Source organism: Vulpes vulpes, chromosome 9 (genome assembly GCF_048418805.1).
Source record: "Vulpes vulpes isolate BD-2025 chromosome 9, VulVul3, whole genome shotgun sequence".
Classification (NCBI taxonomy): Eukaryota; Metazoa; Chordata; class Mammalia; order Carnivora; family Canidae; genus Vulpes; species Vulpes vulpes.
This window is the reverse complement of record NC_132788.1, coordinates 1,760,425-1,776,064: the sequence shown is the minus strand read 5'-3', so window position 1 is coordinate 1,776,064 and position 15,640 is coordinate 1,760,425. Positions and strand designations below refer to the sequence as shown.

The window sequence follows — 15,640 nt, the reverse complement described above, 5'->3', positions numbered from 1 at the left end:
TCAGAGTTCGTCTCTTGAGTGTTGGCCTTTAGAGTGACGGGCAGCTGAACTTGGCTTTCAGTAACACAAGTACACTGACAATCAGGAAGGATAAAAGACCTGAAGAAATGCACAAACCAGTATTACCTATTGGACACTTACAAAACACTCCACCCAGTAAACTGTCATACATATTGTGTTTATTGCACATGGACTATTTATCTGGACAGACTGTTAACATTTACCAATATTTTAAAAAGTATTCAAATCATGCAAGTATGACTTCTGATCACTATAGACTTAAATGAGAACTCTACACCCTCCTCCGCAAAATCTGAAACGTCTCCAAACACTTGGAACAGAACATAAACTTAAATAACCATTGGGTCAGGGACGCCTGGGTGGTTCAGTAGTTGAGCGTCTGCCTTGAGCTCAGGGTGAAATCCTGGGGTCCTGGGATCAAGTCCCCCATCGGGCTCCCTGCATGGAGCCTGCTTCTTCCTCTGCCTGTGTCTCTGCCTTTCTCCGCATCTCTCATGAATAAATAAATAAAATCTTAATAAAAAGTAAAAAAAAAAAAAAAAAAAAACCTCTGCTGGTGAAAAAAAATCTTTAAAAAATAACCATTGGGTCAAAAACCACAGAGAAAATTAGAAAATATCATAAACTGGATAAAAATGAAAACAAAACATCAACATTTGTAGAGCACAGCTGATGCAGCACTTAGAGGGAAATTTATAGCATTAAATGTATATATTAGTAAAGAAGAATGGCCCTCAATTAATGATCAAAGCTTCCAATCTGAAGAGCTTCAAAAAGAGCAAAATTAATCTTGAGGAAATAAAAATAACATCAGCAACCCAAGCAATCAGTAAAAATATAACAAAATAGAGATGGTAAATAAATTGAAAAGTTGATTCTATGAAAATATGAATAAACATGGTAAACATCTATTCAGATTATCTGGGAAAAAAGGAAGTCACAAGTTGTTTATATAAGGAGTGAATGGGGAGACATCACTACCGACTCTACAGACATTGAAATGATCCCTCAGAACAAGGGAAAATCAAGACAAGTGCACGTGCGACAAGGCGCCAACAGCCATGTCACTGGTTTGGTTCCTCTTTTGTCCAGACAAGCAGATGGTGGGTGAGGGGATGTGACACGTGACATGGAGGGGGCATGGGGTGCGGTCAGTGTGGACTGGAGGGTGGATGGGGGCAGAGCATGCTGGGCCCTCGGGGTCCCACAAGCCAGGGGAGGCTGAATCCTATAAAGATGTCCGAGCAGCTGGCGCCAGGCTGAGCCTATGCAGTGGCCACCCAGAGTGGGGACAGTCGACGACAGCCAGCTGGATGGTGGGCGACATCCAGGCAAAAGGACAGGTGATTGCCTCCTCGACAGTGGCCTGCGTGCTGCCCTGGTGTCCCCCTGGTGCCTGCATGTCCTCGGTGTTGTGCCCTAACGCCCGTGTTCCACCAGCTACGCAGTCACCCGAGCCACACGTGGCCTCATCTACTTGTTCCTCGCGTCATAAACCTGGTAGTTCCACGATCCTTGAGCGACAAAAAGTGGCACGTTTCTTTCTTGTTTGAAATAAAATTAAATGCTGTTTGACATTCCCTGTCCCTGCCCTTGTGGGTCCAGGAACATGGGGAGCCCTCGTTCCCATGGCACACATACGCCATGCACGTATGTAGCACACGCCCCACGCGCACTGGCAAGGATGCTCCTTGAGTGGACTTTCCTCAGGCTGCTCTGAGATGTGGTCACCGTGAAAGGGGGACAGAGATGGACGTTCATGGATCCAGAAACCCCCTGATGGTGCAGGCCTGACGGTGCTGGCCACCACGTTTCCTAATCCGGAGACCCCTGGGAGGAATGAAGACACGTCCAGGGAGGCAGAGTGACAGGTGGCGCAGAAGAGGCAGGGCCAGGTGCCAGTGCCTGAGGCTCCGATTGCATGATACCCAGAGCCACCCATGCTGCCCCCAAGGTCGTGGGGACAGCAGGGTGTCATTTCCCGTCAGCCAACGGCGTGAACGTGTCCAGTCTTGGCAGGGACTGTTGTACACACCGTGGCCCTGAAAACCGCCATCCTCTTTTCCACAAAGGGGAGTTGGTCAGAAGCCAAAGCAAAACTCCAACAACTGGATTCTGTGGCGGCTGGGGCGGGGTGGGGTCCTGTGACACCGGGCTCTGCATCAGGTGGTCCAGCTCTGAACAAGTGACTGACACGTTGCAGACGCTGAGCACACGTCTACTCAAAGGACAGAGTGTGGAGCCCACGTGCGGGAAGTGGCGCGTGTCCAGGATGGTGCAGCGGGGGAGGCGGGAGGTGAGAGGCCTGGCTCAGCTGCGGACCCTGCCCCCGAGGCCGTCGGTCAGTGTTTCCCAAACTAGGTTCCAGAGAACACCGCCAAGTCCCGTGACCCAGGGCTCAGGGTTAGTTTGCTGGTGGCTTCCACCCCAGCAGCTGCTCTGTGGGTGCCGGAGAGCCTCCTCTGGATTTTTCCAGAACGGGGCCGCCTGTGGCCCCAGAGAGGCTCTGAGTCCCCAGGGGTAGGGGACGGTCTCCAGAGTCAGAAAGAAAATGAAGGACATGCTGTGAACTCATCCAAAATTCCAGCCGTGAGGCATCCCGGTGGGATGATGCACGCACTCCCAGCCACAGTGGCACCACAGCCCCGTCCCACTGCTCACTTGGAACGGCGAGCTGGGCGGAGCAGCTGTTATAAGCAGCGTGTCCCCAGGGTTCTCTTCGCCACCTCTGCCGACCTCCACGGGGGTCTCCCTGGCGGCCCGGCACCACTGTGGCCCTGGGACGAGTGTCTCTGCTGTGGCCAGCGGGCCCTGGAAGCCCGGGGGACCCGGGCAGTGGCCTCAGAACCGTGGAGCACCGGTGGCGTCACGCTGCTCCTGCGGGGGAGCTGACGGCAGGGGGCGGGGGGGACACCCCGATGCTGCTAGAGGTGGCGGCGCGATGGTTCTCACAGCCTATTATTACTGAGCTGTGACTTGCGTCATGAAGAGCCGGCCCCCCTGCAGGGAGGACCCGCACTCTTGGAAGCTCGGCCGGACTGGCAACACACCTGCAGGCCATGCAGAAACTTCTGGAGGCGTGAGAGGGAGCCCAGCCCAGAACGTGGGAAATGAGGCCACCGGCAAGGAACAAGACACCGCTGTCTTCTGGCCATAAGTAACACTGTCTGGAAGGAACAAAGGAGACACGCGTCAGAGTCCCCACGAGGATCCCGGCCGAGAAGGCACACGGAGTCACCGAGAATCAAGGAGCTGCCGCCTTAGCGGCCTTGACCCAGGACCACGGCGCCCCGGGGGGGGGTCCTCTCCGCGCGTGCACTTCCGCTGTTCCTCTTGGTCTTCCTGCCGGGACGTGACGAGCCCGTGTCTCGAACCTTAGTCACACTTTCCAGATACAGCTCTACGACGGCCGAGTGTTGGACTCTTACCCTAGTCTCTCCACTGTATCCTAATTACACTCCCTTTACTACTGCTAATAAATTCACTAAAATAACCCAGAAACGCAGCCAGATTTTTATCTTCTACAGTAAATTCAATTGTTTTCCTGCTTTGATTTTATTGCTGTTATTAAGCGTTTGCCCAACGTCCTAGAGACCCAACGAGATGAGAGCTTCAGGGTGTCGTCTGACGAGTGCACACCCGACACGCGGCAATCCCGCTAGTAAGGGATGTCCCCGCGGTGCCAGTTACTGTCACTGTGTGAAGCCGGCTCTTCTGTCCGTCTGGAAACGGTGACATCTGGCTGCTCACACAGGGCACGTTGGACTTTCCCTTCGCTCGGTTTCGGGCTGCGGTTGAGGGGCTGCGCGATCGCTCGAGCTGAGGCAGGACAGGATCGAGATTCTGGGGACGGTGGTGCGGCTGTGTGGGGCCCGCGGGGGAGGCTTTCTGAGCATCCGGTCCCCTCCCACGGCCCCGGCCCGAGGACGGCATGGTGGTGCGGAGGACATGGGGCTGCATCCATGCAGACAGGAGCCTACCCAGAGGGCGGGCTCCTCCTGCAGTGACCAGTGCACCTGGGAGGAAACCCTGGCTGCTGAGCCCCGTGCGCAGGGCGGGAGGCTGGCCCACGGGCAGCACCCGGACCGCGAGCTGCTGATCGGGCCACCCGGCCCCAGGGCCGCTCCCCGCTGGCTGGATCGCCTCCTAGAGCAGCTTTGTCCACAGCTCGGCTGGTGCAGCTGAAGAGGGAGGCGGCAGCGCCTCGGCCCCGAGGGGCGGTGATCATGGAGAGCAGAGGAGCCTGGCTCCCAACATGCCCTCCTGTGGGCAGGTGCGCAGGTGAGCAGGTGCGTTCCGGAGCGCGAGTTGCAGTCTGGCCGGGTCACTGAGGGGCAGCACTGGGGCTGGGAGTTCAAGGGCTGTAGCTCGGAGCTCCCAGGATGCCCCCTGGGTGGAGCTGACGACACTTCAGGACCACAGCTGCCCTACAGGACGTGCCTGGGTCACAAGTACAATGAGTCGCGAGTGAAAGGATGGAAACGGATGCGTCACACAAACACCAAATGGCAGCCTCAGGAGGGTGGGGGCGGCCACACTCACAGCAAACAGGACAGACTGGAAACAAAAACACCTGCAGGAGTTGGCGGGGCACCGTGTAACCATCCACAAGGACTAGGGGGTTCGGGAAGCAGAACTGGCAGGAATGAGGGACAAGAGACTTTCCACAGTCACAGCTGGAGGTGTGGACACCCCCACGGCCCGTGAGGGCGGTGACAAGATCACAAGGACGTGACCCGAACACACGGAAAGCCTCCCAGACCCACCAGCTTTCCGCAGGGCTCCGCCGACCACAGGAGCCACCCCATCCTGAGCACACGCGGAACCTTCTCCAGCACAGACCACAGGCCCGGCCACAGGCAAACCTCCGTCAACGAGACAGGATGGAGACTGTGCTGCGTTCAGGGACCGATGAAATGGGGTGAAAGGAAATTGGGACACTGACAGTGCACCCTAAATAACTAACGGGTCAAAGGATAAACCGGAAGGTAAGTCTCTAAATGCTTTGAGATAAGCGTGAGGAGCCCACGTGCCCACACGGGTGTGCTGCAGTTCAGTGGTATGGGAAGGACACACATGCTCCAAGTGACCCTGTATTAAAAAAGAATGATCTTTTGGGGCCTCTGGGTGGCTCAGCGGTTGAGCGTCTGCCTTCAGTCAGGTCATGATCCTGGTCCTGGGATCGAGTCCTGCATCTGGCTCCCTGCATGGAGCCTATCTCTCCCTCTGCCTGTGTCTCTGCCTCTCTCTGTGTCTCTCGTGAATAAATAAATAAAATCTTTAAAAAAAGAAAAAGAACCATCCCAAGTCTTTCAGACTTCCATCTGACGACACTGGAAAAAGAAGGCACAGCAAACGTAAAATAAAGGAAGCAGATGGAGGAAGGTCGGAGAAATCAGAGTGAAAGTCAATGAAGCAGAGAATTAAAAAAATACAGAAGAATCAATGAAACCAAAGCCAATTTCAATAAAATGATAAGTTGAAAAGTTCAATAAAGCGAACTGTTTAGCCAGACTGACCAAGGAGGAAAGTGGGAAGAGTCCAAGCTACTAAAATCAGAAAAGAGGAGACACAACTACCAATCCTACGGAAACAAAGGTTGTGAAGGAAAAGGCGACAGGGAAGGTGAGGTCCTGCTTCATGGGGCCCCACTCACGGGGGACCCAGCCTCACATGGGCCCTGCATGCCCAGCCCTGAGCCTGTCACAAGGGGCCCCAGCTCCAGGGACCCAGTCCCATCCCTCATGCTTCAAAGTGTGGCTCTGTCCAGCAGGCTCTGGGGTGGTGCTCGGGCTCCCGGCTCTGTCCCCACTGCAGTGCCCACCCCATCTGTCAGCCCTCTTCCCCAGGCGGGAGTGGGAGAGGCAGGGTTAGGGTGCCCACCCTTCCAAGCGGGGTCTGGACGGGATGGTGTCCCCAGGCCCACCCCTGTGACTCACGCAGCAGCAGTGCCTGTGAGCCGGGACCTGCCGGGAGCTTATTTTAGTTCAAATCATCAGTTTTCCCAGTAACACCGGTGGGGACGCAGGTGTGGGCTGGGGCTGGGCCTCCCACAGGGGCCCCCAGCGTGGACCTCAGAGAAAAGGCTCTCATCTTTCTTGGGTTGAAACATTGAAACTAGAGCAGTGGAAGCCCCGCCCCATGGGGGGACTTGTCTGTGGCACCCCAAGGTCAGAGGCTCCTGGGAGCCATGGAGGACTCCCCCAATGGGCAGCCCCTCTCTTGCCAGCGGGGCCTCCCTGGAAGGCAGGGGGCAGGCTGAGGTCGGCCACAGGGTGCCGATTCCCACCGCAGCACCTGCATGGGCCTGGAAGTACCCGCAAGCGCCGTGCCATCGTCTGTGCTGAACGCGGTGCCTGACATCCCCAATTCTGCCCGTCCTGAGCATCCTCTCCGTCGGGGAGGCCCTGGCTCTGCAGGGGTGGGGGGCTGGGTTGGAGCCCCCGCGGGGCTGGGGCCTGTGGCCAAGCAGAGGCAGGGATAGTGGTGCTGAGGTGGGACAGGGGGTGGGGAGGGGTGAGGGGGTGTGACTGGGGGGGGAGGGGCAGGGGCTGGACTAGGGTGTGGGAGTGGGGGTAGGGTGGGCAGGGAGTGCTGAGCCCAGGGTGGGGGGTGGGAGGCTGAGCTGGGGCAGGGGTGGGGGGAGGGGGTGCTGAGCCGGGGTGGGGGGTCGGGGGGGCTGAGCTGGGGCAGGGGTGGTGGGGGCCAGGGGTGCTGAGCTGGGGCCGGGTGCTGAGCTGGGGCCAGAGTGGGGGTCAGGGGGTGCCGGAGCAGGGTGGGGGTGCCAGCTGCCCTGCCTGGAGCCCCGGTGCTGGGCGGCACTTGCAGCCCTGGCCTTGCGGGATCCCAGGAGGTTCGGAGGGACCGTGTCTGGGGCCCAGAAGGTGCCTCTGAAGCTCTGAAGCCGGGTCCGCTGTGCTGTGCTGCCGGGCCTCAGGGCCAGGGTGCCTCAGGGCGGGTCCCCAGGATCTGGAGCCGGCGGGGCCCCCCGGTCTGAGGCAGCGGAACTCCCAGTGGAGCAGGAGGCAGCAAGGATGGGAGGCCGCTGCCCGTGCCATCCTGGTGGCCCTCAAAGCGATGACCACGTGCTCCTGCAGCCGGAGCATTATCGCTTGATGACACCTGGGCCCCACAGTGTCTCCTGGGCCAGAGGCCACTGCTGCCCTCTGTCCTCCCAGGTGTGTGTGGGACGGAGAGGAGGGATGGGGAACCGAGCAAAGCCCAGCCTTGCCATCCTCACCCCTGCTCGTCCCCCACCCCCAGCACCCTGAGCCCAGAAGGACGGCCCCCCGAGGAGCCATCGCGGACACTGCCTTTCCCTCTGCTCCCCTTCCCACGGCTGATTTCCAGAACCAGGGGCTGATGCTGCAGCTTTGCTCCCAGTGAACTTCTGGGGCTTCCCAACCCCCGAGGAGACGAGGACCTAACAGGCGCCCCCGGGGGGCAGGCGGCCAACGCCAGGACCTCTCCCTAAGGGGAGGAGGACAGGGCACCCCGCGGATCAGGGGAGGCGCTGTAAGAGCAGTCTCCTAAGAAGGCGCAGCTGGCGTTTATTCCGTCCTCTCGGATGGCGGCAGGGACCCGCACCCCGTCACAGGAAGCAGCAGCCCACGGGACCCTGCCCGAGAACCTGGTGACCCCGGCCCCCGGGGTGGCGGGGGGGTCGGTACATGGTGACTTTCCTTCTGAAAGAAGGAGGCTGCAGACTCGGCGAGGTCAGCTCGGAGAGGGGCGGGCGGGAGGGCCCGGCCGTGGACCCACCAGGCCACCTTGTCCCACCGCTGCCGGGAGCTGGGCGGCTCCGAGGCGGGGTAGGAAGTCAGTCTGGTGACTCACGAGGAACGTCACGTTCCTAAGGAGTAGGGTAGGCAGGGCCCAACGACGCGGGAGACCAGGCTTGCGCGGTCCCCAGCGGGGGCTGCTCCGGGAAGGGTCTGTGTCACGCACGTTTGCACGCGCACGCAGGGCAGGGCCCTCCCTCGCTCTGTAAGGCCCTTGCCTCGCAGGGTCCGGTGAGCGGCTTCCCCAACCACAAGGCCACAGGGCCCCGGCCCGAGCCGGCTGCAGCGGGGGGCAGGGGGTGCTCCCTGGATCAGCATCGGGGGAGTCAGGCCTGGGGGGGCCCTGGGGGCAAGTCCCTGGGGCGAGCAGGATTCCCATGGGGGGGCTCTGGGGTCCCCTGATGCAGGCCTGATGGGACTTTATCCCAGAGTGAGACGGCACAGCCAGCATTTGGGGTGCAGCTCCCGTCACCCAAGCCGCAGCCTTGCAGCTCACGTGCCCGTTTTGTAGGCAGGGGACCTGAGGCCCGCAGTTGAGGGGTGGGGACCCCAGGGGCGGCTAGTTGGCCGAGCCAGGCCACTCCCGGTCTCCCGGAAGCTGCGGCGAGTTGCCCTGAGCTCGGCAGCCTGCTCTCCGGGCCACGAGCCGACCTAGGTGCCTCGCCGCGTGGTTTGCACGCAGAGCAGGGGCGCACCCGTGACACTTGGCCGGAGATGGCGGGGAAGGGAGCTGCCCCTCGGCCCACACGCCCTGCAACCGTCTGTGGCTGCCCCGGCTCTGGAACCTTCCGGATCAGGACTCCTGATTGAAGGTGCGATGCTCCCTTAGGCCCAGAAGCACATCCTTGACGAGGCCACACGGGGTGGTGGCGGCGCTTGACACGGGAAAGCGCGGGGATCAGGGCGTGTGGGGACGGGGCTCGGGAAGCCGCCCCGGGCTCTGTTCGGTTGGCAGCTACTGGGCACGACGGGTCGTGCTGTGGAGACAGGACACCTGGGCCAGGAGCGGGCGGCCGGCTTCTTGGCATCGCCCTTCTGGGCAGGCCAGCGTCGCCTCCAGGCACACGGGAGAGGCCCCGGGTGTGGGGGGAGGGAGGCAGGGCCCCTCCAGCGAGACAGGCAGCTGGCCCTCAGGGCCGCAGGGCGGGGGCCACGGAGGGGCCACATGGAATATTCCGGGGCCTGTTCCTCACGTCCTTAGGGAACCGTGTTCGTGCTTGGCTACCTGGGCCTGCTTGGCACCAGGGATCCTTGCCCCCGGGGACGCGGGGGTCCCTGGGCTGCCACAGACCATGGGCTCCAAGGCAGAGCCGACCGCGGGGGGCTCCCCGTCACCCCGGGGTACCTCCCACCGTGGCCATGGCTGTGCGGCCGCCTCACCGAGTCCCGGTGCTGTCTCTGTGACACGCACCAGAATGCCCTGGGGTGTCCGACGGCCGGAACCCCCACCCTGACCCAGGTGACCGGGCACCCCAGGCGGGGGCAGGGCCGGCCTTGCAGGCGAGCGTGGGGACGCCAGGACGGACTGCAGCGCAGGGCACACGGGGCTGCTCGCCACCCCCACCCCCTCTTTCCCTCCCTTTCTCCCTTTTCTCTTAACTTCCCCTCGGTTATACAGTCGCCCCGGATGGAGTTCGTCAGGCCCTGGCACTCGGAGGGTCGACCCAGGGGTCTGCAGGATGCACCTGGTTGTGAGCCGCAGGCAGCTGGACACCCCCACCTCCCAGGACGGCGGCGCAGACCTTGACTCCACACCTGGACACCTTTCTTAGGGTCCACGGTCCACCTGTCAGAGGATACCCTTGGACGCCAGGGGGTGGGAGCTGCTGCGGCCCCTCTAGCTGCTGAGGACCCCTGTGAGCCATACCCTCGACCTCCGCGGACCCTGGACCCCTTGTGAGCCCTGGACCCCCCGCAGACCCCGGAACCCCCACAAATCCTGGACCCTCGTGGACCCCGGACCTCCTGTGAGCCCTGTGAACCCCGGACCTCTGTGAACCATAGACCCCCCACAGACCCCAGACACCCCCACAAATCCTAGACCCCCCACGGACCCCAGACCCTATGTGAACCCCAGACCCCCATGAACCCAGGACCCCCCATAGACCCTGGACCCCCCCCATAAACCTGAGACCACTGCAAACCCTGCACCCCCTGCAAACCCTGGACCCCTGTGAACCCCGAACCCCCGTGAACCCTGGACCCTCAGAATGACATTTGAGATCCCCACCCCGTGAGCCCCACCAGCCACACCTCCAGTGCTTCATGCCCAGTCCCTGACCCCCTGCACCCTCGGCGCCTCCCCCAGACAACAGAGTCAGGGGCCCCACCTGCCCCTGAGCCCTAGGACCTCCCCACCATGGGGTCAGGGGCCCCTCTGACCAGCCCAGGGACCCCAGGCACGTCCCCACGAGGACCAGGTCAGGGCCCCTTCAGCCCCTGGACCCGGGGCACCTCCCCCCCACACGCGCTCACCGGCTGCGGGGAGCTTTGGGGCCCAGCGCCCGGGCGTGCTGTGCCCCGGGTCTCCCGCTCCTCATAACCACGGAGGGAGGTGGTGTCTGACCGTCCAGTCCCTGGAGCCAGCGGCATGGGGAGCGAGCAGGAGATGGGGCTGGGGGGCTGCACGGGGGAGGGGGCTGCAGGACGGCCCGACACCAGCTCCAGAGGCAGGGGCAGGGGATGGAGACGATGAAGGATGGACGCCGGGGCGGGGCGGGGCAAAGGTGACTCGGGAGACTCGGAGCCTGAAGGAGGGCACCTGGCCAGGTGCACTGGCCCTGCCCCCCCCCCCCCCCCCGGCACCCAGTCCCTGCGGAAGACGCAAAGCGTGAGCACGGACCCCAGGACCACCCGCTGCTTGTCCGGAAACTCCACTTAAGCGGCTGATTTCCTTCTGTTAGGAGGTGCCCCTGGCTCCGAGCATCTGACCCCGACCCGCGGCCCGCAGGGTCGCTCGCTGTCCCCACAGGTCCCCGGGTCCCTGGAGCTCTCCGTGCCTGCCCCCCACCTGCAGGGCTCCTCCCCCGCTTCTGGAAGGCTCTCCCAGCCCTCCCCCGCCCCCGCCCCATGTCCCCCAGGGCACGTAGCAGGTGCTCAGCGCACTCCGACTGCGGCCCGTGTGCCTCCTCCTCCCTTGAGCTGGGCCTCAGCAGCCCTCCACCTGCACCCACCTGGGCAGCCGCATCCTGCTTCCACCGCCTGCCGGCCTCGCGGAGGGCCCGCCCCTCAGGGCCACTGCCTGGACCCCCGGGCTGGCAGGGAGGGCGGCTGTGCTGTGTCCCCCCACCGAGCAATGGGCACGCCCTCGGAGCCCACACCCGTCCTCTGTAGTGACGGGGGCCATGGACACAGGGGTCCCCTCCAGGATGCGCTGGTGGCTCCGCTGTGCCCTCTGTTTTCTCTCGGGTCCCCTCTTTCCAAAGCACCCCTGGGCTCTCCCCCACCGTCCCCCAGAGGGTCCAGGGCCCGGTGGGCACTGCCCCTGCAAGGCCCTCCGTGCCACCCGGCTCCTCACGGGGGCCTCTGGCCTCCCTCACCGGCCACTTGCCAGGGCCTGGGGCTCGCCTGTGTCCCTACCCAGTGCCGGAGGGGACTCGCTGACACACCTGCCTGGGCTGAAACCACCCCGGACTCCTTCCTGCAGGAGGAGCGGAGGCCGCGGGGGCCGAGGTCAACCCACCGGGTCGCCCGCAGCCTGGCCTCCCTCAGCCAGATGGGGGGCCTGGCAGGGGTGTGGGGGGGCTGCTGGTCAGAGCCTCTGCTGGGATGTTTGCAGCTCCCAGAAGCTCCCTTGCTTCCCAGGACAGGCCAGCTCCCGGCTCAGTGCCGGGGACCCCGTGCAGGAGCCGACAGGCAGCTCAAGTGCCTGCCGGTCAGGCCGCTGCACCCACAGTTCGCCACACACTGGTCTGGAAGGTGAGGCTAGCGCCCGCCGTCAACAACCTTACAAGAGATCCTGCTCCGTAACGTGGGTGGGCCGCACCCAATCAGTGGAAGGCCTTCATGAGAAGGTGCCGGAGGAGGGAAGGCGCCCTCAAGACCGCGGCCTGGGTCCTGCCTGGCCTCCGGCCACCGGCCTGCCTCCCGATTCAGGGGGGCCGCCCCAGCGCCTTGCGACCCAAACCTCCCTCCCAGCAAGCCACGGCGGACGCCCTCGGCCGGCGGAACGTGAGCTGCTGCGTGGCCCCGCTGGGTCCCAGGGCGGCCACCCCTGTCCCAGGAGGAGGCGGGAGCACCGAGGAGCAGGCTGTGGGGGAGGAGACAAGGGGGGGCGGGCAGAGCCCAGGGGGCAGTGGCCTGTAACTGCAGCCCCCCGCGGGGCCTGTGGCTGGGGGCTGACGGGTGCGTGTTCGGGGGGGGGCAGCCTGTGGGGTTGGGGAGCACAGGGCGTGGACCGGCTCTGCTTGGTGGCACAGGTCTCCCTGAACGTCCGCTGCATGGCTCCAGCACAGCCTCCCCTTCCGCACAGCATCCTCCTCCTCACCGGCCTGTGCCCACCGCCCCCACCCTTGGGTGCTCCCCCCAGGGGCCAAGTGCCCAGCAGGAGCCAGAGCCATGCAGGTGATGCCCCTGAAAGAGCACCGTCCCCACGTGGGGCTAACCAGTGGCACAGTGACGGAGCTGCCCTCGTGTCTCCCGAGTCCCTGGACACCCCCCACCGCCGGCGAGGACCCCCCAGGAGCTGCCCTGCCCTCCGTCTGTCCGCCGTGTATCACCCGACCTGCTCCCAACTCCCCACGTGTGTCTCCATCAGTCAGGGTCACAGATGATGTCGCCCAGATGTCCTGCCGGCCCTGGCGACCCCCACCCCGAGGGACCCCTGAGATTCTCGGAAATGTCCGGTGTCACCGTAACTGGAAATTGGCCCGTGATCGGGGGACTGACAGCACCTGCTCGCTCCGGGCTCCTAGGAGCTGACGAGGCAGTGGGCTCGCGCGGTTATTAAAGTGCTGACTGCGGATCCAGCCCTCGTTCTTCGGTTTGCTCCAGAGGATTCGGGAGACCGGGAGGAGGGGGAAGGGGAGGAGCGGAGGGGGAGGAGAGGGAGGGGAAAGGAGGGGAGGGGGAGAAGGAGGGGAGGGGGAGAGGAGGGGAGGGGGAGAAGGAGGGGAGGGGGAGAGGAGGGGGCACAGTGGGAGCGGGAGCAGCAGGATTCTCTGCCACAAGCCGCGGGGCGGGAGGTCTGCGATCCGGGCCGCGCCCGCCGCGTCTCCCCCGCTGACCTGGCTGCTGTGAGCATGTCCGGAGGCAGAGATGCGCCTCTCGTCCGCCTCCTCCTGGAACGCGATGGTTTTCCCGGGAGCCCGAGCGGTCAGCATCCCAGGGTGCCGGGGGATGGCTCTTGGCAGGCGGGCGGGCTGTGGCCGGCACACTCCGTCACCCGAGGGCCCCCAGTGCTCCGCGCCAGCCTCCGTCCCGCCCCGGCAGGGAGGGTCTGCAGGTGTCCAGCCCAGGGGCCCACGTGACGCGTGGTGTGCGTGGACCGGCTGCGTTCGCAGGAGCGCCAGGCTGCCAGGCCCGTCCACACCGCGCTCCCGTCCTCTCTGTGGCTGCGTGACAATCCCCGGGCGGCCGCGCCACGTGTCGGATATCTCTCCCCCTGAGGATGGGCATTTGGGCTGTTCCCGCTTTTGCCCACCGTGGATGGCGCCGCCGTGAGGTGTGTGCGCACCTGTGGTGTGGACACGCGCTCCCGACACGCTGGGGCAGACACCCGGGCGTAGGACACTGTCACCTGCCACCCGGACCGGCCTTCGCGAGGACGCACACTGCCTGCCTCCAGGGCAGCCGCGCCGTGTGCACACCCGCCGGCAGTGCAGGGGGCCCCTTGTGTCCCCGCACACCCCCACACCTGGTCACCTGGTCCAAGTCATTCTGGTTTAAGCCCCTTCATGGTGACATAAGCACGGAGCTGTGACATGGCCAGAAGCCGCTCCCTGCAGCCGAGCGCCCACGGCCCCCTGAGCTGCCCCCGCAGCCTGGTCACCGCCCCACGTGCTCCCTGGGTCACTCCCTCCTTCACAGGGACGGGGACAGCGCCGAGCACTCACGTGTGCCCAGCTGCCCGCGGCCAGCAGCCCCCACCTTTGCTCGTGGGCCCGACCTTCCTCATCTGGAAAGTGGGCACAGAAACGCTCAGCCCTCGAAGGCGGGTGTGCAGCGCGCCGAGGGTGGGCCGGGTGGGCCGGGCGCCTGAGCCGGTGTGGCTGTCGCAGCAGAGAAGCACCTGTTACCTAGGCGGCGCCCAGCACCTGCTGCCCTTCAGCCGCCGAGGTGTCAGCACACGGGGCTGTCGGGTCTCCAGGACCTGCTCCCCAGCTACGGCTTCCCGGCGGGTCAGAGGCCGTGCGAGAGGCCGTGCGAGAAGCCGGGCGAGCGTCCCCACGTTCCCAGGACATGCGCCCGTCGTCCCCCCCGGGTGCACCAGGCGCCCCGGCTCCCACGTGAGCAGAGCAGGGGTGGCCGGTGAGGCGCCCGGCCTTTCAGCCTCAGTGGGCCCAGGCGCCCCCAGCCCCCAGCCCCTCACCAAGCAGGGCGGGGGCGGCCCGGGCGTGGACATGGGGTGACGAGGCCGAGCTGCGGGTCGACGTGCATCAGCGCAGAGCACCGAGAGGGCGGCCCTGCCGCGTTCAACGCCTTCCCCACGCAGCGCTGCACCCAGTGCTCCTGCGGCGCCGGACGCATCTGTTCTTGCCGCGCTTCTGCTTGTGTATCTGTAAGAATTAAAGCCCGACCCAGGAGTGTTCAAGGGGTAAAGATGTACGAGTTCATCATGAGGGACTAGAGGGGGCAGAAAAAGTCAAGAAATGGTCGAAGATACGTGAGAGTCCACCACTTCCGGAAGGGACAGGGACTTCTGCACGTCGACTACACAGGGACGGGTCTCTCCGCCAGACGCGGGCAAAACACGCAGCGGTGACGCGGGGAAGGAATCCCAGGGCCGAGGGCGGGACGCGAGGCCCCGGCTGCCGCGCACAAAGCCAGGAATGAAGCCGGGCCACGCGGTCACGCCGGGCGGTCACGGAGCTGTGCTGAGGGGGGCCGGGGCCGGCGCGGGGCCGGGCACCTCCTGAAGGCGGCAGCTCCCGCTATGGCCCGTCTCTGTGCAGGGACCCGCAGGGCTCCGTGGGGTCAGGGCAGGGGTCGTGAGCCTCTGCGGTCCAGGCGAGGCGGGAGGCCCGTGGCCACATGGCCCCTCTGGCCGGTCGTCCAGGCCGCCCTTCAGGACAAGCAGCGCAGGTGGTGCCAGGCCCTGATCTACGCCGCGGCCCGTGCCCACGTGTAGGGACGGGGGACTGTGAGGCACAGCGATCTCACCCCCGGCTCCCCCGCGGTGGCCTGGACACGCCGAGTCTCCTGCACGCACAGTGGGGGGGTCGCGGTCCTGCCGCCGGCCGGGGCCTGGAGCCGGTCCTCCGGGTCGCGGGGGGCACTGAAGGCCAGCGCGTCGTTCTCGATGAAGGAAGAGGAACCAGGGTCTCAGGCTCTCACGACACAGGACAGGATGTGTGGGAGCGGCCGCCGTCAGCTGGCAGCGAGTCATGCCGGCATTATGACAGCTCGAGGGGTCCAAGGAACAGGCAGCCCTGACGGGTGAGGGATATTGGAGGAGCACAGCGTGGATGGTGGCAAACTGGCCTTTCCAGCTGGGGCACAGTGGCAGTGGGGGTCCCCCCAGGGACGGTGTCAGTGGGGGCCTCCCCAGGGACGGTGACAGTCGGATCTTCCCCCAAGGACGGTGTCAGTGGGGGTCCCCCCAGGGACAGTGACAGTCGGGTGTCCCCCCGGGGACGGTGTCAGTGGGGGTCTCCCCGGGGACGGTGACAGTCAGGTGT

The 15,640-nt window shown here is 64.2% G+C and overlaps 1 long non-coding RNA gene across 1 annotated transcript; it reads right to left on the bottom strand.

The window, feature by feature from the left end:
* Positions 1 to 157: 157 nt before the first annotated feature.
* LOC140593811 (uncharacterized) lies at positions 158 to 13,350 on the bottom strand. Its single transcript, XR_011994101.1, has 2 exons — positions 12,695 to 13,350; positions 158 to 4,461 (listed from the first exon to the last, which is right to left on the bottom strand). It is a non-coding gene; the product is annotated as an uncharacterized lncRNA (long non-coding RNA).
* Between the last annotated feature and the right edge of the window lie 2,290 nt (positions 13,351 to 15,640).